This window comes from Mesocricetus auratus, unplaced genomic scaffold (genome assembly GCF_017639785.1).
Source record: "Mesocricetus auratus isolate SY011 unplaced genomic scaffold, BCM_Maur_2.0 Super-Scaffold_100691, whole genome shotgun sequence".
Taxonomy (NCBI): domain Eukaryota; kingdom Metazoa; phylum Chordata; class Mammalia; order Rodentia; family Cricetidae; genus Mesocricetus; species Mesocricetus auratus.
In genome coordinates, this window is record NW_024429267.1 from 57,053,831 (window position 1) to 57,074,756 (window position 20,926).

Below are 20,926 nucleotides of genomic sequence, written 5' to 3' on the forward strand. Positions count from 1 at the left end.
ATTCCAATTTTTTTGTACCTGTTGAGGTTTGATATGTTGCCAAGTATGTGGTCGATTTTTGACCATGTGGTGCTGAGAAGGTATATTCTTTTGTATTTGGATGGAATGTTCTATAGATGTCTGTTAATCCCAATTGGGTCATAACTTATATTAGTTCCTTTGCTTCTTGTTAAGTTTCTGTCTGGTAGTCCTGTCTAGTGGTGACAGTGGGGGTGTTGAAGTCTTCCACTACAAGTGTGTGGGGCTTTATATGTGATTTGAGTTTTAGTAATGTTTCTTTTATGAACGTGGGTGCCTTTGCATTTGGGGCTTAGATGTTCAGAATTGAAACTTGATCTTAGTGGATTTCTCCTGTGATGAGAATATAATGGCCTCCTTCATCTCTTTTGATTGATTTTATTTTAAAGTCTAATTTGTTAGATATTAGGATTGCTACCCCCACTTGTTTCTTGGGTCCATTTGATTGGAAAATCTTTTCCCATTCCTTAACTCTGAGGTAATGTCTGTCTTTGAGGCTGAGATGTGTTTCTTGTATGCAGCAGAAGGATAGGTTCTGTCTTCAAATCCATTCTGTTAGCCTGTGTCTTTTTATGGGCAAGGTAAGACCATTAATATTGAGGGATATTAATGACCATTGATTGTTCAATCTTGTTTGTTTTGGAATGGTTGATGGTGGCGGAATTATATGTGGATTTCTACCTCTTTTTTCTTTTGGCTGTTGGTAAGGTGGGATTATCTATTGCCTATGTTTTTCTGGTTGTAGTTGGGGTTTTCCTTCCAGAACTTTCTGTAGGGCTGGATTTGTGGATATGTATTGTTTAAATCTGGTTTTGTCATGGAATATCTTGTTATCTCCACCTATAGTGATTGAAAGTTTTGCTGGGTATAGAAGTCTGGGCTGGCATCCGTGGTCTCTTAGTGTTGGTAGAATATCTATCCAGGACCTTCTGGTTTTCAGAGTTTCCATGGAGAAGTAAGTTGTGATTCTGATAGGTTTGCCTTGGTATGTTACTTGGCCCTTTTCCTTTCCTGCTCTTAATAATCTTTCTTTATTCTGCATGTTCAGGGCTTTTACTATTTTGTGATATGGGGACTTCCTTTTGTGGTCCACTCTATTTGGTGTTCTGTAAGCTTCTTGCACTTCCATTGGCATGTCTTTCTTTAGGTTAGGAAAGTTTTCTTCTATGATTTTGTTGAATATATTTTCTGCCCCTTTGAGGGTTTTTTCACCTTCTCCTATCTATACCTATTATTCTTAGGTTTGGTCTTTTCATGGTGTCCCATATTGTGTTAGGGATTTGTTGGGCTTAAGACTTTCTTTGGTTGATGAATCTAATTCCCCTAGTGTATCTTCAACACCTGAGATTCTCTCTTCCATCTCTTGTATTCTGCTGGTTATGCTTGCATCTCTCAATAATTCTAAGAGTAGGTAAGACACTTACTGTTCCCTGGAGAGTGACAGGGAGATAAATGGTTGATAGATATGTAGATAGATGAGAGACAGATAGATGATAGATGAATGAGAGACAGATTGATGATAGATGATTGATAGATGATAAATAGATCACAGATCGGTAAGTAGGTAGATGATAGATGGTAGATAGATAGATTGATGATAGATCATAGATGATAGGTAGATAGGTAGATAGACAGACAGACAGACAGACAGATAGATTGGTAGGGAGAAATTTTTCCATCTCCTAAATCTTCTAGAACTTTCCCAAATGGCACCATCAATTATAAACCAAGGCTTTAACACACAAGCTGTGGAGGATATTTCCTATTCAAACCATGATAGCAATGTTCAGGTGTTTTGAAAATTATGATCCATTTGGTCCCTAATTAGAGTGCTCTTTCTGTTCATGCCAGACCCTTCTGTGTGTCACTCGGGCTTATTCATGCACATAAATCCCAGCTGACTAAGCACCTCTTGGGAATCTGGTCTGGGCTCAGCTGCAGCATGGGGTGTGCAAGTGTGGAGAGGGCTCCGGTCACACAGTTGGGGCTGCTGTGGCTTTCTCGAAGCAGCGGAGGCTGCTGGCCGGGCCACCCGGTCTCCCACTCTCCCTCTGATTAAAGATTATCTATGTTCATTTGTGACCATTTACGAATTTCAGAGAGAGGGAGGGAGGGAGGGAGGGAGGGAGAGAAACAGAGACAGAGAGACACAGGGAGAGAGAGATGGAGACATGCAGAGACACTTAAATGCCCCTTAAATCATATGCTTTTGTGGATAGCATTTCAAGCCAATCCAAAAGAAATTCAATAGCAAACTAGACGCAAAACTGGGAATCTAAGATGATGGCACGATTTAACATTAACATTTGGGGCCTGCAAGATGACTCATTGTAGGCACCCGCCATCGAGTCTGCGGACCTGAGCTCAACCCCCGGGACCCACAGGGTGGAAGGAGAGAACCAACCTCTGCTGTTGTTATCTGACCCCCTGCGCGTGCTGTGGCTTGTACACAAGCACCCGAGTGGGTGACGTATGAGTAGAAATTTAAAATAGAAGGCTTAAAGCTTGCTAGAGTGCCGTGGCTCAGCTTTCTGTAATTTTCCCTGAAATTCCATCCTTGGGTTGGAGATAAAAATGCTCAGGGACTTAACACGTCTCAATGACTCACTCTCCGATAAGCCATGGCTGCTCTGGCAGGTGATCTTGACCCAGAGACTGAACCATGCTCCCATTTTATAGGTGAGGCACTGAGGCTTGGGAATTAAACCAGGAGCACAGCTGGGGATGGTTTCTAGCCACAAATGGATGTATCCCTTTGTATGTATAAATGTGGATTTGTGTGTGTGTGTGTGTGTGTGTGTGTGTGTGTGTGCACGCGCACAATTGCTTGGATACTTGTCCCATTTTATTTTCACTTATGGCCCTTTCAAGTGGACTTCGAGGATGAAGCCATGGTCCTAAGCGCCACACCCTTAACAGATGTGGAAGAGGTCTGCTCATAGGTGTGTCTTTAGTGAGATGTCCCCAAAGTGGGCACAGCCCTGCAAGTCTGCAGCAGCCATGATTCCCTGCCAGGGAGGCAGCTGGGCTTCTGAATGCAGGAGCCAATGCTTGCGTCTGCTTGGGAGAAGTTCTGGCTCTGTCACCGCAGGCTCCGAAGTGGGCCGGAGCAATTTGCAATTAGACAGTCTCATTTGCGTTCTTCTCCCTAACAGCTGGTTACAGCCTGCCCGCAGACACATTGGCTGCTGAGTCTGGGAGCAGGACTTACGTAGACCGGAGGCGGCAGGGACTCCACCAGGGCCATCTCCAGGTCTCAGGGAACACACAGGGCAGCTCGCCCACAGGTCTCTCGTTGGTTTGTTTCATGGCAGTGATATTTCATCAGTTTACCGTAGCAGGTACGGGGTCCCCTCCCCATGTTGTTCAGGTGATCTTAGACCAAGCATTCAGCCCCCAAAGCTTAAATTTTCTCCGATAAGATGGAATAAGACTCTGGACTCCCCAGGGTTCTAGTGTAGGTGACGCAAACCAATATTCACACCCCAGTGAGGGAGCCGGCAGCAGGAAGGAAGGCCAGGAAGCATTTTTGGCTGTTGTCATGATGAAAGATGAACAGGAAAACCAGGGCACTGCGGGAGTGACTATGGAGATCTAGGGTGCTTTGTAGAGCCAGGGAAGGCTTCTGATTTAGGCGATATATGTATGCTATTAGCATATATTAATTTTACATAATATTGCAGGCCAGTATGACTGTTCATAGATATGTAACACATTTTGATCTTTTTTTTCACCCCATTGACCTTTTTCATTTCCCTCCCACTCCTGCTGTCCTTATCGTAAGCAAAGATTTCATGTCCGGTTAGGAGAACATGGAGCAGGCATCTTGAGATGGTTGCAAATGTTTAGACTTGGAGGCCCCCCCCACACCGCTTTTTCCTTTTGTTAAAGTCAGTTAACAGCACCTTGTCGTTATGTGACACTTCCCAATGCTCATGTAGTATTTCTAAATGTGTTCAGCTGTGCAAACTCTGAGGGAGTTAGCAGGCAGAAGGCTACCACTTTTAGTGCAGGGCTCGCCGGTGACATAACCCGCATTTGGGGCCAGATGATGCTGGCTGTAAGAGGAAGCGCCTTGCCTGCTGTAGGCCGCTTAGCCACATCCCTGGCCTCTCCTGTTGCTTGATCAAAATGTTTCCAGACCTGGAGGGGGGGCTCAGTGTGTGTCCTGTCATTCCAGGTGACTCTCGTCCAGTTCCTAGCACCCAGGGACGGGCAGCTCACAACCACTTAATTCCAGTGCCAGGGGACCTGCCTCCTCTTCTGACCTCTGCAGGCATTGCACAAACACTCACAAAAGCACACACACACATATGCAATGAGCACACACTCATGCACACACATGCACATACAGTCATCCCCCATTTGTGTGTGCGCACACACTATACACACTTGTACACACATGTGCACCCATGTGTATGCACCCCTCCCACTTGTGCACACACATGCTATACACACAGGCACACACATTCACCACCCACTTGTGTATGCACACACACGTGCATGTGTGCACACACGGTCTAAGGATAAAATCTTCAGAAAAGTTTCTGCACATGCCTATGCTCTGCCTGCTGTAGGGGAAGTCCCTCTAGAACAAGAACCGCTGTTCTAAGGAGTTTAAACTCAGAAGCTCACAGCGTTTGCGATTGGAAGAGTAAGCCACGGTTTACTCTTCCAAGCTCAGTGACAGCCGGGAATGAAAAATGAACAAGGAACAGTAAAATCAAAGTCACCTGTGCCTTGGCCAGGGTCTACAGCGGGGCCTCAGGAATGATATACATTCTGCCTCATGGCAACAAATTAAGTTAGAGGCAGGCTGCCCAGCATCCTCATTGCTGAATGGTAACAGGCAGAACTGGCACAAGCAGAAATCTGGGCATGTTCTGGGGATGGCACTACACCAAAAGGCTCTGGTAATAATGGGGGATGGACCCATGTGGAGGGGCACAGTCCACTCCACCATCATGGGGTCTAATGGGGACATGAACTCAGGCAGAGGGACACAGTCCACTCCACCATCTGAGGAGGCACGGGCCCAGGCAGAGGGGACACTGCCCTCTCCTAGATCCAGCCTGCTGACTTGATCTTGCAGTGAGGTTGGGGGTGGGGTTGCCTTCCACAGGCCACAGCTTTCTCTTCAGGAACCTTTTGAACCTGGGCATGCTCATCAGATTCTCCCAGCAAGTTCCGGCAGCCTCCTCGAGGTGGAGCGGTGCTTTTGGAGGTGTGCGGAGGACTTGCTGTCTCCCCCCTGACTCCCTCTTCTATGGCCCCAAGGCTCAGCTCAGCTTCCCCTGTGATTGGGCGACATTAAATGTCTATACCTCACATCCCTCACTCCTTAATACTTGCTGTGGCCGAGTGGTTGACATTTGATGGCTGTCTTCTCTGCCTCAGTCTCTTCCAGGGTGAGCATTTCAGAAGCCGCCACCGTCAAAGACTCTGTGAGTCATGTCCGCCCCAAGGGAGGACATTTGGCATGTGAATCATCACTCAGAACAGAGGCTGAGCGGACAGGGCCAGCAGTCAACTCCCTTCCTAATTCAATAGGCGGTAATACATTTACCGGACCCCAGGAGAGGCCATGCCTGTTCTAGGAGTCAATTCGTCTGGCTTACAATGGGGGACAGTAGACCAAGGAGACAATGAACTCTTTCCAGGCCAAACAAGGGAGACCTTAGAACCCATGAGCCCCAGATTTAAGACTGGCTGGGGTGGTGCCTGCCATGCTCCCACTGAAAGTGGCTGGCCCTGTGTAAGGCTTGGTACTTTCTCTGCCTTGGTTCACCCTCCCCAGCACTGACCAAGAGCAGTGGATTCCTGACAGGTTGTCCATGTGAAAGATGATGGAAGGAGGCGCTGAACACAGGGGAGGGAAGAGAGGCAGGGAAGAGAGCAAGGGATCTGTTACTGAGCATGCGTGTGCCGTGGGTGATTGGAGTTCAATTCTTGGGCAGCCCTGGGGAACAGTACAGGTGTGTCTCACTGGAGCTGCTGAGTCTTGGGAAGTTCCAGTGTTGTATGGAAGCTTGCCTGTTGGGCTGCTCAAACTCAGTTCAGATTCCTGAGGGCAAGAAGGAAGAGGCATCAGAGGTTACACAGCTAATTTAGCCTCATTAATCAGGATAATGTTAATTGCTCCCCTCTTCTTAATGAAGGGCCACTAATGCGTACAGAAATACTTCATCCAAGACAACTTAGAAGTTACCTCCTCCAGGGCTCGTGCTCACGGTGAAGACTTTTCTGGGGGATGGATCCACAGCTCTGTGCACCCTGCCTAGGTGGCTAGGGCTCATGGGAAGGCAGAGCTCTAGTTCCAGGAGATTCCAGGCTAGTGAAGGAAGGCTTTGTTTAAATTATCTGTAAAAGTCATCTTAGGCCTGAGTGTGGGGCGTGTGTGTATTAGCCTGTGTGGTGATAGCTTGCGTGTACAAATAAAGCCTGTCTGAGGGTCAAAGAATGGAGCTTGCCACTAACAATCCATAGAGGTCTGGAGGTCTGTGTAGAGAGACAGGAAGTGAGGTGGCTGGGCAGAAACAGGATATAAGCAGGGAGATCCAGGAACTTGCTCTCTTGTCTGCTGAGATGAGAAGCAGGTAAGGTGAGGTGGTGGCTTCCTCCTCTCTGACTTTCTACAGACACTGCATACAGGAAATGCCCAAGACAAGCTGGCAGTCAGACACTCATAAATGTAAAATTAAAATAAGGATAATAATAAATTTCAAAGGTAGTAAAGAAGTTTGAAGTTTAGAGTACCACATGGCACGGTAATCATTTGAATTTAGAGTCTATGCTTTATTTTTAAATTATCGTAAGTAGGACCTTGTACTACCTACAAATGACCGGAAAGCAAATTATGGAGGAAGTTTTCATCTAAAGGCAGAGAAAGAATCCTTTCCACCAAGCAAATTTTGAAGAGTGAAATCAAAGCAGAAGTGACACACTTTGTGCCAGGAGCTAGCTCATTCCACACACTAAGTGGATTCTGAGGAGAACTATGCATATCAGCCGCAGTTAGTGCTTTAATACTGTTCCCATCTGGCACCTTTGTCTGACACCACAAGACATAATGAGATTATCTTCTCCGTGCTAATCCTCTCAGAAATCCAACAAGCTGAGACTGCTAACACCATCCTTTGAATTTGCTAACACCTTCCTATGGATCTGCTAACACCATCCTTTGGGTCCCCTAACGCCATCCCATGGATCCTCTACTCCATCCTATGGATCCCCTAACACCATCCTATGGATCCGCTAACACCATCCCAAGGATCTGCTAACACCTTCCTAAGGATCCTCTAACACCATCCTAAGGACCCGCCACGTTGTCTGCATTCACGCTGTACCTCCGCTCAGGGAAGAGACCCGTCTGTTCATTTCTCTTCAGGGCTCAGAAGAGGCACCCAACCCCCACTTCGTTCGGGCTGGTTGGATGAGTGATAGCTCGGCTGTGGTTTAGCTTATGGTTTGGCTTATCCTCACGCGCCCTTTCACACCACCGAGTGGCCGTACCTTGAGAATTTTTATTTCATTTCCTCTTACAAAAGGTAGCACCGTGTGGTGGCTCACCTTCACTGTGACCTTGACTGGGTCCGGAATTACCCGGGAGACACAGCTCTGGGCGTGTGTGTGTGTGTGTGTGTGTGTGTGTGTGTGTTTCCAGGGAAGACTAGCAGGGAAGGGAGAGTGGTGCCCTCCAGCGGGCTGGGGTCTTGGAGTTAACGAAACGGAAAAGGGACCGTCAACGCCCCTGGGTGCTGCTCTCCACTCTGCCCACGTTCCTGCCACCATGAACTCTGACATGCCTTCCCCACCCTGGGGACTTCACTCTCTAAGCAGTGAGCCGAGATGAATCCTTAGGCAGATTGCTTTTTTAAAAGTTGATTTGCCCAGGTGTATGAGCCCATGGAGGTCAGAAGAGGGCGTTGGGCCCCCAGAACTGGAGCTGGGGATGTTTGAGAGTCACCGTGTGGGAACTGAACCCAAGTCCTCTGGAAGAGCAGTCAGCGCTCTTAACCTCTGAGCTACCACCAGGTGGTGTTTTGTCACAGCTACAAATTCACTTATTTACCTTTATACCAGCACATACTCATTAACATTTGCACTCTGAGACTCCAAAGTGAGGCTCAGAAAGGTCAGGTAACTTCCCAGCTCGCCGAGCCAAGCTGACTTAACAGGGATACAGACTTCCCACTTGGCACCTTATTCTTTCCGCTAATCTTTGCTGTTTTGTTCATAAGTTGGTAATTCTCAAATCAGAGTTAACAGGCAAAAAAAAAAAAAAAGGCATTGGCATTTTTATGTTCTGAAGATACTTCTGCTTTTGGGCGGCTACCCCGGCTCTGTTCCGAGAAGCTGGTGATGTTCGATGGGGGCTTGCCTACTTCGTGTTGTGGCGAGGTTTGCATCCCCGGGGGTTATTTTTTGAGAGCTGAACACACTTTGAAAGGTTGTCTGCTTCCTTGCCATCCCACACTCCTTCTGTTTAGCCCTACTTTGGGCTCCCCAGCTGAGATGCATATTGCCTGCGAAATCTTCGCAATGTGATGTACTGCCTGGTTAACAACATCACGGTCAGAAATCATAGCAACCGAAGCTACTTAGAGCGTTTTCTCTCTTCGTTCTAGAGGCGGCCCCAGGCTTTATACTTAGTTTCTTTGTGATTTCATTTTTATTTTATATGCATGGCTATTTTTCCTGTATGTACACCACATATGTGCCTGGTGCCCATGGAGGTCAAAAGAGGCTGCTGGATTCTCTGGAACTGGACTTACAGATGGTTGTGACCGTCGTGTAGGTGCTGGGAACAAAACCTGGATCCCAGGGATAAACAGCCGGTGCCCTTAACAAGGAAGCCATCTCTCCAGCTCTGTGTGCTTAAAATGTAAACGTTGCTTAATGTTTTAGCAATGCTTATGTTTATTTACTTGTGTCTCTGCGTATAGAGGTCAGGGGACAGGAGGTGAGAGTCTGTCCTCCTCCCACGTGGGGTCCGTGGATCAAACTCGGTCCCCAGGCCTGGCATTAAAGTAACTTTACCCACTGAGCCTTCTCCCAGGCCCGAGATTTTGCTCAATGATTTTTGTTTGTTTTCAGACAGGGTTTCCCTGTAAAGCCCTGGCTGTCCTGAAGCTCACTCTGTAGCCCAGGCTAGCCTCAAACTCACAAATCAGCCTGCCTGGGTCTCCCCCCAAAAAGGGCTTGGATTAAAGGTATGCTCCACTATACCTGGCTTTGCTTAATCTTAACCCTTAAAAATTATGTCTCTAAACAACGTAACTTTGAAAACCAGAGTCATATGTACGGTCGTTGGGGGAAACACAGGAGTGTGACTCTTCACTTGGGATGTATACACACCTGACCTGGGTGTGTTCTGTGCTTTTCCTACGTCTTTGTCTCTGCCTATGGTTAAACATAAAGCATGAACCACCTCCTATCTCTGTTTAAAAAACTCACTAACTTTGCTGTATTATGACGGGTCCTGAATTTTTTTTTTTAATGTGGCATTGTCTTTTCACATAAGGATATACCATTAAGTATGCAGCTGTCACAGGCATTGAATGCCAATGCAGAGGTCAGTTCTCACATGTATTCCACTAGAGGTAAAGGAATTGCATATAAGTGGGCAGTAATGAATTAACCATATCCAGTAGAATAACTGATGGTGTTTAACTGGGGAAAGATCTTACACAGAAACAAGTGACTGTCACGGAGCTCCTGCTCCAAGGATGCAGACCCTGCTTCCCCATGCTCTCTGCGACCAGACGGGGCCCTCAATTTCCGATCCTCTTTCTTTATCCGGTCACACCCACACCTGTAACCACGCCCAAGGGGCGTGGCCACTGTTACAAGTGCTCAGGCAAGATATGGCTACAATTGTAGGAGATGAACACATCAGTTCGCATCTGCTGGTCACGAGCTGAAGGTTGCTTGTAGGAGAGAACGTACATTCTTTCCCAAATTTCTAAACTTACATCCATGTATGGTTGATACTGCACATTTTCATTTAGGGTGCTTAAGAAAACAACCAACACAAGTTTAAGACATCAACCTAATAAAAAGTCTCAAACCAAAATTGTAGACTCAAATCTACATATCTTTCCCACAATCTTTGTAAGATTTTTTATTGACACACAAAAGCAACATGTTTCCTTGCAACATTTGCATACATGTTTGTTTTTTGTTGATCCTCCATACCCCTCTGCCCTCCTTCAACTCCTCACCCCCCCTCATCCCCACCTCAAATCTATATATTCAAGTAAGGTTTCACACAGGCATTAACCACATAATAAAGGCAATGGGACTACGGATGATCTCAGAGAGCCCATCATGGGCCAGAAGATGGGTACTGAGAGTCAGGTGCCTAATTTGGGGGGGGGTTATGGAGAAACAGTGCAAAGTTATAAAGATGGGAAGTCCTACTTTTCATCTTTCTCAGGGTGGGGGGGGGTCTCTGGAGTCATGTTTATTTCCTCTAATTTTGGTCTTATCATTCATGAAACAGGTGTGATAAGGTCATTGTAAAGTGTAGTGAAATTTACATTTTCCACTAAATATATATATACATAATTTCAATGAATAAGAAAAGGAATTATATATCATATACATGTCCTATATGATATATGGCTATATATGTATGGTAATGATTCGTTGTGTGTAATTATGTAACAACATGTAATATATTATATATAATATTATTACATATTTTACACGCATGCACATGTGATAACTTTCCTCTTTGTTGTGACCAAACATCCACAGGTGCAGCTTAGCGGGGACATCAGGGATCACTGCAGGGAAAGGAGGCAGCAGGAGAGTGGGGTTGCTGGCTCACGCCACAGAGGACCAGGAAGCAGGGATGACAGAAATCAGGCTGGGTTATAAATCGTCCAGGCCTGTCTCCTCGGGACCCACTCCAGCCAGGCTCCCCTGCCAAGGTAGACTGTGGGTGGCACTGAATCATAGAAACTCTTAGTTGACAAGCTACGCAGTTTTACATTTTATACCAAAGGCAATAAAAGCTACTAAAGGTTTTGCAAGTTGGGGATCACCAGGGATGGGTCTGGCGAGAGGATGAACTTCCTAGAGGCTCTTAGAAAGTTCCTACCCACTTTAAATTGTGTGACCACAGGGAGAGGAGTTAGCAAATCCTAGGACACATCCCATCATCTCAAGCCCTGTTGCCTTGTCTTCACACCCTGGAGACCCACTAAAGGCCGGGATGACCCTGTAGAGCAGTGGTTCTCAACCTGGGGTTGAACGACCTGTGTGTCAGAATCTGCATTACGATTGGTAACAGTAGCAAAATTGCAGTTATGAAGTAGCAATGGGGGAAAAAGCACTTTGTGGTTGGGGGTCAGCACAATGCGGGGAGCTATTAAAGGGTCGCAACGTTGTGAAGGTCGAGGGGCACAGCTGTAGAGGCCGTAAGCCAGCTGTCTCTGTGACAGTTAAGCTGTCCATTTGCCTGGATCTGGAACCAAGTGAAAGATGACCAGGTCCCAGCGTGGGTGGCACCTGCAGACAGATGGTCCCAATGGAGTGAGGTCCTGGGACAAAGCACGCTGTGTGTTTGCTTTGCTTCTGTCTGCAGGCTGCTGCTGCTGTTGCTACGGTCCGTCACGGATGTCGCAGAGCAAGAAGACTCTTCTTTGGTCCAAGGAGATGGCTTCTGCATGATGAGCAGCCTTTCTAAATGGTGCTGGAATTAGATGCGTCACCCAGCTCTCGTGGTCCTGTATCCTGGAGGGGGACGTTACAATGAGAGCGGCTACAGCTGAGGTCTAGCATCACAGAACATTCTAGAAACAATATGTGCTGTTTTTCTGCTCAAGTCAGTAACTTCACCTTGGATGTCTCTATTGATGGTGGTGGGGTTTTGTTTTTCTGGGTTTGTTTTGTTTTTGCTATGTCTAGGGATTTTTAGGAAAAACCGCAGATTTAATCCAGTCTTGGTCCAACTTCAGTCCCTTTCAAATAACATCCTTTTGGGGGAAGTCAGGTTTTGTTCATGAATGTTATATTGCAGTGCTAACTTTGTATGGCTGTAAATGGAAAGAGACTTCGTTTAACAAGAGAGTGGCGTTCTGGAAAGTGCTTGAAATTGTTTCCAGCTTCTGCTATGATGAGACTAGTGATGTCGATTCAAGGCTATCCGACTTCTGTTCCCAAGATATTCTGTTCTTCTATTTCATAACAAAACAGCATCCACCATGGGAAATGTGACCTCTGATGTACCTGTTAGTGCTCAAAGATGAGCTGTGCCCTATTTCTTGTTTGGAGACAGATATCTCCTCCCACTTTAGAATCACTAAGTGAGTCTCTCTTTGGACCCGAGAGGGCTAAACTAAAGCTTTGTGCATTTCCATCTTTCTGGAGAAGGCCATCTGTCTTTATTGTGTTTCTGCACAATTGAAACTGCGTACAGACATTTGCCAAGCCCCAGAAATCAAAATTACAAAGCGTTGGTGGTTGGCCTTTTCACTGGGAATAGCCCGGATGTAGGGAGTGTAAAGGTAAGAAATACAAAGGCATCCAGAGTGCAGCCCTCCACAGGGGCGCCTCTCCGTGTGTCAGTGGGATTCACAGCAGAGGCCAATGGCTGCAGAAGATGCTAAGACCAGGGGTGAGTTGAGGGCTAAGCCTGGGCAAGACACTTAAGCCATTCTCTTGAGGCTTGGGGAGTATTGCAGAAAAGGGGGTGGGAATAATGTAAAAGCCACGGGATTTGAAAAGAGGCTGAAAAAGAAGTCTCCTAAGCAGGACACAGATGTGGGACACTGCCCACAGTGGTGTTGTATAATGACGTCGGGAGTGGTGGTGCATAATCATGTCAGTTGGGAAGAAACCGGCCCTCCTCAGAGTCGGCACAGAGGGAGAAGGGACCCACAGGGCCTTACACACCTGCTGATCTGCTGATAACCAGCAGATTCTGAGATCCTGGGAGGCTTGCTATTCAGTTCTGTGTGCTCTGCTGAATCCCCAGACTCCGGTGGTCAGTTCCAAACTCAGGGACACACAGATGGTCCCGACTAAATTCTATGGCATGTTAAACAAAGCCCAAACTTGTAACATGGTTAATACAAACCCTGAGGCAGATACTGAGGTTCAAACAAGGCAGCCAGACACTAGTTCTTACCTCTACCTCAGACGGAAATGGACGATTCTGTCTCCACGAGTCCTCAGAGTACAATGCAGACTGCTCCACGCTCCACCAAACCTCAGACTGCCATCCCTGAGCTCCTGTCTCCTCCTGCCTTATATTCCTCTCTCCGCCAAGGCATGTCACTTCTGTCTCTACCTCCCTCGTGCTGGAGTTAAAGGCATGTGGTCCCAGGTGCTAGCATCACCTTTGTGTGATCTGTGTCTCTTTTAGACTGGATCAGTTTTGTGTAGCTCAGTGTGGCCTCGAACTAACAGAGATCCATCTGTCTCTGCCTCCCAAGTCCTGGGATTAAAGGTGTGTGCCACCACTGCCTGGCTCTATGACTAACTAGTGTGGCTTAGCTCTGCACTCTGATCTTCAGGCAAGCTTTATTTCTTATAGCATAAACAAAATATCAACACAGGTCTCCAGGAGTCCCTAGACACACCTGCCTCTGCCTCCCCAGACCTGGGGTCCCAGGCTCAGAATGTCAAACTTGGGTCATGGGCTTTACTGCCTGGGTGACCTCCTCAGGTCTTAGTAGTGTGATTAAGGGCTTCCATAAGATGGGCGTGGTCACTGTGACAAACTATGCCAACAAGAGCAACTTAAGGAAGGGTTTGCTCGGCCACGGTATGAGGGTCCAGCCCGTCATGGCGGAGAGAGCAGGCGTGGAGGCAGGGTCACGAGTAAGCCAGCCACACACCACATCAGCAGCCAGGGAGCAGAGAGAGGACTGCCCGTGTGCAGCTCTCTTACCCTTTTCAATTCCCTCCCCGACTCCAGTCCATGGGATTTGGCCACCCACATGCGAGCTGGGTCTTCCCACCTCCGTTGATGGATCTAGAACTCCCTCAGGGACACACCCCTTCCCCTGTGACTCTAAACCCGGTGAGTTGGCAATCGAGGAGTCATCCCAGTGGGAACGCATGGCGCATGGCACAGGGGCTCCACATTGGGGGGAGTGTCAGCTGGCCAGCAGCACTCCCCGCATCTCTCTCAGCGGTGCATCAAGCAGAGGGGAACACAAGGAGCTCTCATCCCCCACTGTCATGTGCTCCGGGACCGCAGGGACCACGGCACCACATCTTGGTGTTTCAGGAGGCAGGAGGATCATGAGTTCGGGGCCAGCATGGGCTTAAGTGAGAAGTTTTATTAGAAAGGGGAAGGAGGGGGAAGGAAAGTGAAGAGAGAGAGAGAGAGAGAGAGAGAGAGACAGAGAGAGAGACAGAGAGAGAGACAGAGAGAGAGAGAGAGAGAGAGAGAGAGAAAGAGAGAAAGAGAGAAAGAGAGAAGAGGAAGACAGGAAAAGTCCCATCTGCCCCAGGGAACAGCAGGAAAGAGAGAGCAGAGTGGGAAAGAGCGTAAGTGGGCGGGGTCTGTCTTCTAAAGGGGTCCTTTGCACCTGCACGCAAACTACGCAACCATGGAACCTTGGGCTGACCAGGGTACTGCCTGAGTGCATTCTGCCAGGTGACAGGGGCAGCCCAGCGTAATGACTGAGTCCTTACATCAGTGACATGTTTCTTCAAGATGGTTTCCTGGATGGCTGTAGCCTGTGAGCATTTCTGTTTCAACGTGGGAGGCTGATCATCTTTTAACACTTATCATGCATGTGCGTGTAAGCATGCATGTGTGTGTGTGCACATACACGTGTAGACACTTGCACATGGGGACCAAGCATTGACATTAGGTGACTCTTTTGTAACTCCCCACTTTATCTTTTTTTATTTGGTAGACAGAGTCTGTCTACATAGCCCTGGATGTACTGGAACTCACTTTGTAGACCAGACTGGCCTCAAACACAGAGATCCACCTGCCTCTGCCTCCCGTGTGCTGGGGTTAAAGGTGTGTGCCACTGCTCCTGACTTCATTTTATAATTTGAAACAGGGTTTCTCATTGAGCATGGAACTCTCTGATGCAGTCAGACAGACTGACCAGCAGACCCCCAGCTCTTTCTGTTGGTGCTGGCATTTGCAGGCAGCCAGAGTTTTTCTACATGAGTGCTGGAGAGCAAACTCAAAACCAAGGTGCATGGCATTTGAAGAAAGATACCCAAGGTCAACTTCAAATTTCCACACACACGTGCACCTGTATATACACACACACATGTATATGCACATACATACGCATGCACACACACAGACACATATGCACGTACGAACACATTCACACACATACATATACATACACACATACACATACACAAGTAAATACATAACATGCAATAAAAACACATACATTCACATGCACACACATAGACACATATACGCATACGAACACATTCACACACACACACACACACACACACACACACACACACACTGAAATTTGCTCCAGTGGCTGCAGGAAGTGACAAGTCCCATCTCCAAGGTGAAGGCAGGAAAAGGCTAGTGTCTCATCTTATGGACCGTAGGCTGGGAGGATTGTCTCTTACCCAGGGGAGGATTAATTTCTCTTCTCTTTAGGCTTTCAGGTGACCAGATGAGTCCCTCCCACACTGAGAGGAGAGATCAGGTCTTACTCAGTTACTGAATTTATCTCACCCCCAAGCCCTCATGGAAACATTTGACCGAATCCTTCGACTTCTTATGATCCAGGTCAAATTGACAATGTAAAACTAAACATCACAGCATGTATGTATGTGCATGTAGACATACATAACACACATCATGTACATATGTCTATATGCATGTATTCAGATCTACTGATTGACGTGCTTACCTGGGTGCACACACACAGAGACTAGACAGCTCTGTGTTGCTAAGTGTGTGTACACAAAGGGAGACTGACGTGTATGTGTACTGTGGTAAAGAATGCCTATTCTGCAGAAACTTGCTCTGCACGGAAACCCACAAGCTTCCTTTAAACAACAAACACACCTGTTAAGTGGCAGTCAGAAAGAACTTTAAATAGAAAAGCATGCCTCTGGTCACATGACATCTTTCTACAAATCCCTCGTGGGGAAAGATCCCGGAGACAAGACTAATGGGAAGGCACACGTTACTACATGTGGTGTTCCGTGCTTTTGTTCTGGGTTATGTTAGCGTGCGATAGGCCAACCTTCTGGACCTTCCTGCTGAGCAAGAAGCAAAAACGGTTTTTAAATCTTAGGACTCTGAAATTTGGCGACAAAGCTTCATTCTTCTCTAGTTGGCTGTTTGGTGACAGGAGAGCTTGGCAGAGTGAGGGGTGCTGGGGAGAGGGCGCTATGACAGGCACATTAAGAAGTCCTAGGAGGCTGGGTTACTTTTTACTTTTTTCTAATAATTAGTCAACATACTTAAAGAAATGCCCAGTGAAGCAACTGGAATGCTACTTCTACAAACAATGTTTTTGCGCCTGTGAAATGGCTTGAGGGTGAGAGCATCTGGTGACTTGATTTTAGTCCTGGGATCTCACGGTGGAAGGATAGAGTTGTCCTCTGACCTCCACAGGTGCACCACGGCATATGTGCACGCACGCACACACACACACACACACACACACACACACACACACACACGTAAATACACAACATGCAATAAAAAGCTCCAAACTTTTTCTTGGAACTAAAGTTCGGCTTTATAAAACACGAAATCTGAGCATGGGAGCAGAAATCCGAAGATCCCTCTAATTCCCACTAGCATTCCCGAGACTGTCCTCGCAAAGCTGACTGTGTCTGCTGGAATTCCTTTGTTTCAGCTTCTGAGGGTGCTCGCCACAGCGCAGCTCTGTATGGAAAGTGGATCACAGACAAACTTGCAGCATAATTATTTTGCTGACACAATTGAATAGGAGCCTCAGTTAGTGGCAACTGAGACAGGGGACGTTTGCCCGTGACAATGACCTTTGTTTTCTCTTGTGCTGGAGGTGTGACAGTTAATCAGATATTTGAACAGGAGCGATAAGGGACAAAGACTTTACAGACCACAGTGACAAAACTGTCCAGAAAGGACAGCCACCCAATACGCTTAATCCCCACAAAGGACAAACTGGTCTAATTTTTAATTATTATTATTTAATTATTGTTTACAAATGCGGAGCCCTTTCCTTTCTGGCCTCTTAACCTGCTTTGTGGGTGTGTAGTGCGGGCAGAACTGTGGAGTGGGTTCGGGCGCCATCCCCGGCCCCCAGCACTGCCCAGATCCCCTTATTAGAGACAGACTCCCAAGCAGGAATATCATTAGGTCACATCAACCCGACAGAGCAAAGCAAAATATCGACAGTAGGACTATGGGACATTCATGCTCCTCAAGCCAGGGGTGTTGTCTTGCTTGTCACATCTCCAGAGCACAGAGCCTGGCAGACAGGAGGCCAATAAATACAAATTCTACTGGACTTGGACTCCTGACACTTTTCCAGCTCTATTCTCATCAGCCCTATTAGGTTTAATTTTGATGGATGTGTGTGTGTGTGTGTGCGTGTGCGTGTGTGTGCGTGTGCAGACGTTAGAGGACAACTTCCGTTGTTGACCAGATTCTGACATTCTGGGGCGATGGTTGCAGAGGCTGAGAAAGGCTTTGTGTTTATGTGGTCAGGCCATTGTCCATTTGTAATTCACTCTCAGGGATGTAACCCTGCTGGCCCCTCCTCCTTCAGCGTCTGCCTCAAACGCTGTGACTCCCACCTCCCAGCCCTCCCCTCACCCTCCCCATTCTGAGTCTCCCAAGACCAGTCAAGACTCCATCCTGGATTCTGGAAGCATCTTTTTCCTCTTCACCCACTCTCCAAGTTGTTCTCCTCATCTCTTGGGAGAGCAGGGACCTCTGCGTTTCCTTCCTGCACAGTAGAGGGTCCTCCATATGTCTCCACCCCCTCTCACCGCATCTGTGTTCCATGGGGAAACACTTTTGTTTGTTTCCTGCTTGCTTCATCTTCACAGAAACCAGATCTTGCTGGCCCTCTTTTAGAGGCAATAACAGAGGTTATGAAGAGCTTTGAGAAACGCTGTCCATCCGTGAGAAGATGCTGTCTTATTTATTTTGTGTTTCTCTCATGTGTATGCATGTGTGTGAGAGAGAGAGAGAAAGAGAGAACACTTGCTTTTGCATATGTGTGGAGGCATGTGTATAACCTGTGTGTGTGTTCGTGTGGAGGCATGTGTATAACCTGTGTGTGTTCGTGTGGAGGCATGTGTGTAACCTGTGTGTGTGTTCGTGTGGAGGCATGTGTGTAACCTGTGTGTGTGAGAGAGAGAAAGAGAGAACACTTGCTTTTGCATATGTGTGGAGGCATGTGTGTAACCTGTGTGTGTGCTCATGTGGAGGCATGTGTGTAACCTGTGTGCGTGCTCGTGTGGAGTCCCACAAGTGATGCTGAGAATCCTCTCCCAGCGTCTTCCACTTTATTCTTTGAGGTGGGGTCTCCGGTGAGCTCAGAGCACACCAATGTGGCTGGTCTGCTAGCCAGGTTGCTGTGGAGAATTCCCTATCTCTGAGACTTGAATTACCATTGGCACACCATCCTGACCCCACCCACCTGGGTCCTGGGGATCCAAACGCCAGTCCTCGAGCTTTCTTAACCTCAGTGAGCTAGTACCAGCATCTCAGTCTGAAGAGGGACATTTTATTTCCCAAGGGAACTTTAAAATACATAAAAATTCAGGTCACTCGATATTTAAAAACTCAGCGTGAACATCTGATGTACACAAAGCAGCTGAGACCTTGAGTTGTAATGCTGGCAGGAGAGCACTTTCCCGCTGGCGTGTTCGCCCAGCTGTAGCCATTTACTGGGGGTATTAATATAGCTATTTCCTGTACGCTAAGGCTTTGTCCAAAGTGCTCCGAAACACTCGTGCAGGATGTGATGCCCTGTCCTTCACCCTAGTAATGACTAATTAGGAGACAGAGCCATGCAAGGTGACCCATACCTGTGACCCCAGTCCTTGGAGGATCAGGAGTTCACAGGCAGCTTTGATGCCACAGTCCCGGGGACAGCTTGGGCTACGTGAGCCTGGTCATAGCTCTGGGTACCACAGAGTAAGAGAATGACAGCGTGTGACAAGATGACCAGTGGTGTGCGCCAAGAAGGACGCAAAGCAGCCTAGAGGCTGTCAGGACAGAAAGACAGAGGGCAAGCTCATCTGTCTCCCTGTCCTTGGTGATGATTCATTTTGCCCTTTGGTTGCAAGTTTGTTGCTGAATCTCAGTGAATAAAATCACAGCAACTGAATTATATCCCAGAGTTGGAGAGTGATCAGGAAGGAATCACCACACACAAATGTGCACATACACAACATACACACACATACACGCTCACATTCACATGTGCAATCACACACATCCATACACAAATCACATACATAGGTGCATACGCATACACACGCACACACACACAAGTTCACATGCACACATGTGAACACACATGCACACACTCATACGCATGCATTCACACACATATCCATACACAAATCACATACATAAATGTACACACACACACACACACACACAGCCTTGGCTACATTTCTGGGAATATGGCTAACTTTTAACCCTGAGCATAGATGCGGCTGACTCAGCTCCGTGGGTTTCACTGGCTCTGAATTCAGAGAAGTATTGTAATATGATTTGCTTATGAAGGTTATGAACCCAGTGGGCTTTTAGTACAGGCGGCCAGTTTCTTACTGCAAGAAAGATTGTAAGAGTCATAAATCAACGTCCTGTAAGGACTGTCTACAAGATTACCCTGTTCTCATCCTTGGGTCTCCTGGCAGCAGCGGCAGGAGGAGCCAGGACTGGACACCACGCTCAGTGAATGACAGGCCTCTGTGATTATTTCTGCTTGGCTGTCACAGGATAGAATCAACGCTCCTCAGGAAAGCAGCAATGATTTTCAAAGCCGTTGTGTAGTAGGAAACAAATAGCTACACGGTAAAATATTCAATGCTCTAAACCCCCCTTGCAGGGAAGTGCTATGCTTACCAGAAATGATCATTATATTCTCTACGTTTCTATTTCTTCTCAGTCCATTCGCTTCATCGCCTCAAGACACGCGAGTTGCTCACCTGTTTGCTGTTTTGAGACAGGGTTTCATGTCACCTCAAGCTCCCTGTGTGGTTAAGCCTGGGCTTGAACCCTCAATCCTGTTTGCATCTAGGATAGCAATTATAGGTATGCGCCACCATGCCTGGCTGCATCTTCTACTGCTTTGGTGTTAAAGAGCAGAAACTCAGAGGCAGTCTGTTCACCAGCTTTCCGTGGCCATGATGAAATGCTCGATATAAACGACCTACAGGGACGGGAGGCCAATATTGACTTGCAATTTCAGTCCGTGGTTGGCTGGCTCTGTTGTTCGTGTCTGAGGCAACGTAGGATATCATGGCCGCAGGTCTGTGTAGCACAGGTGACTGCTGAGGGGCAAGGACAAGACATGACGTTGCCAAAGATGGAGTCGCACCGGCTGGTAGCTTGTGGGTGACGAAGAGCTCTCACAATCCAACAAGTCACTCTCTAAAAGCTCCACCTCTGAACACGACTGCACTGGGGCCCAAGACTTCCCGACAGCTTACACCCAAGCATAGAAGACCGCATTGTGCATTTCCATCTGCTGCCTCTAGGTGGGGCTGTTGATAGGAAGGGCCCTGTGTGACTCGACTCTAGAGATGTCTCTTGCTTGACTGGAAGCCTCAGCTAGTCCACTAGTATAATGTAGGTTCAGTGAGAAAGGACTTAATGATCTAGCTTCGTTAAAACCAGAAATGGATTTATGTGTGGGGGGAAAAGTCACAACGGATGTCATGTCGAGGTTGTGTAACCCTGATATCTGCGGGATGGTAGAGACAGGAC

At 47.3% G+C, this 20,926-nt stretch overlaps 1 long non-coding RNA gene across 1 annotated transcript in view; it reads left to right on the plus strand.

Moving 5' to 3' along the window:
* LOC121137647 overlaps positions 1-12,390 on the plus strand; it is a 28,002-nt gene extending 15,612 nt beyond the window's left edge. The window contains exons 2-3 of the long non-coding RNA XR_005874937.1: positions 10,780-10,955; positions 11,612-12,390. This is a non-coding gene — a long non-coding RNA (uncharacterized LOC121137647). The remainder of the gene's footprint in view (positions 1-10,779; positions 10,956-11,611) is intronic.
* The last annotated feature ends 8,536 nt before the right edge of the window (positions 12,391-20,926 follow it).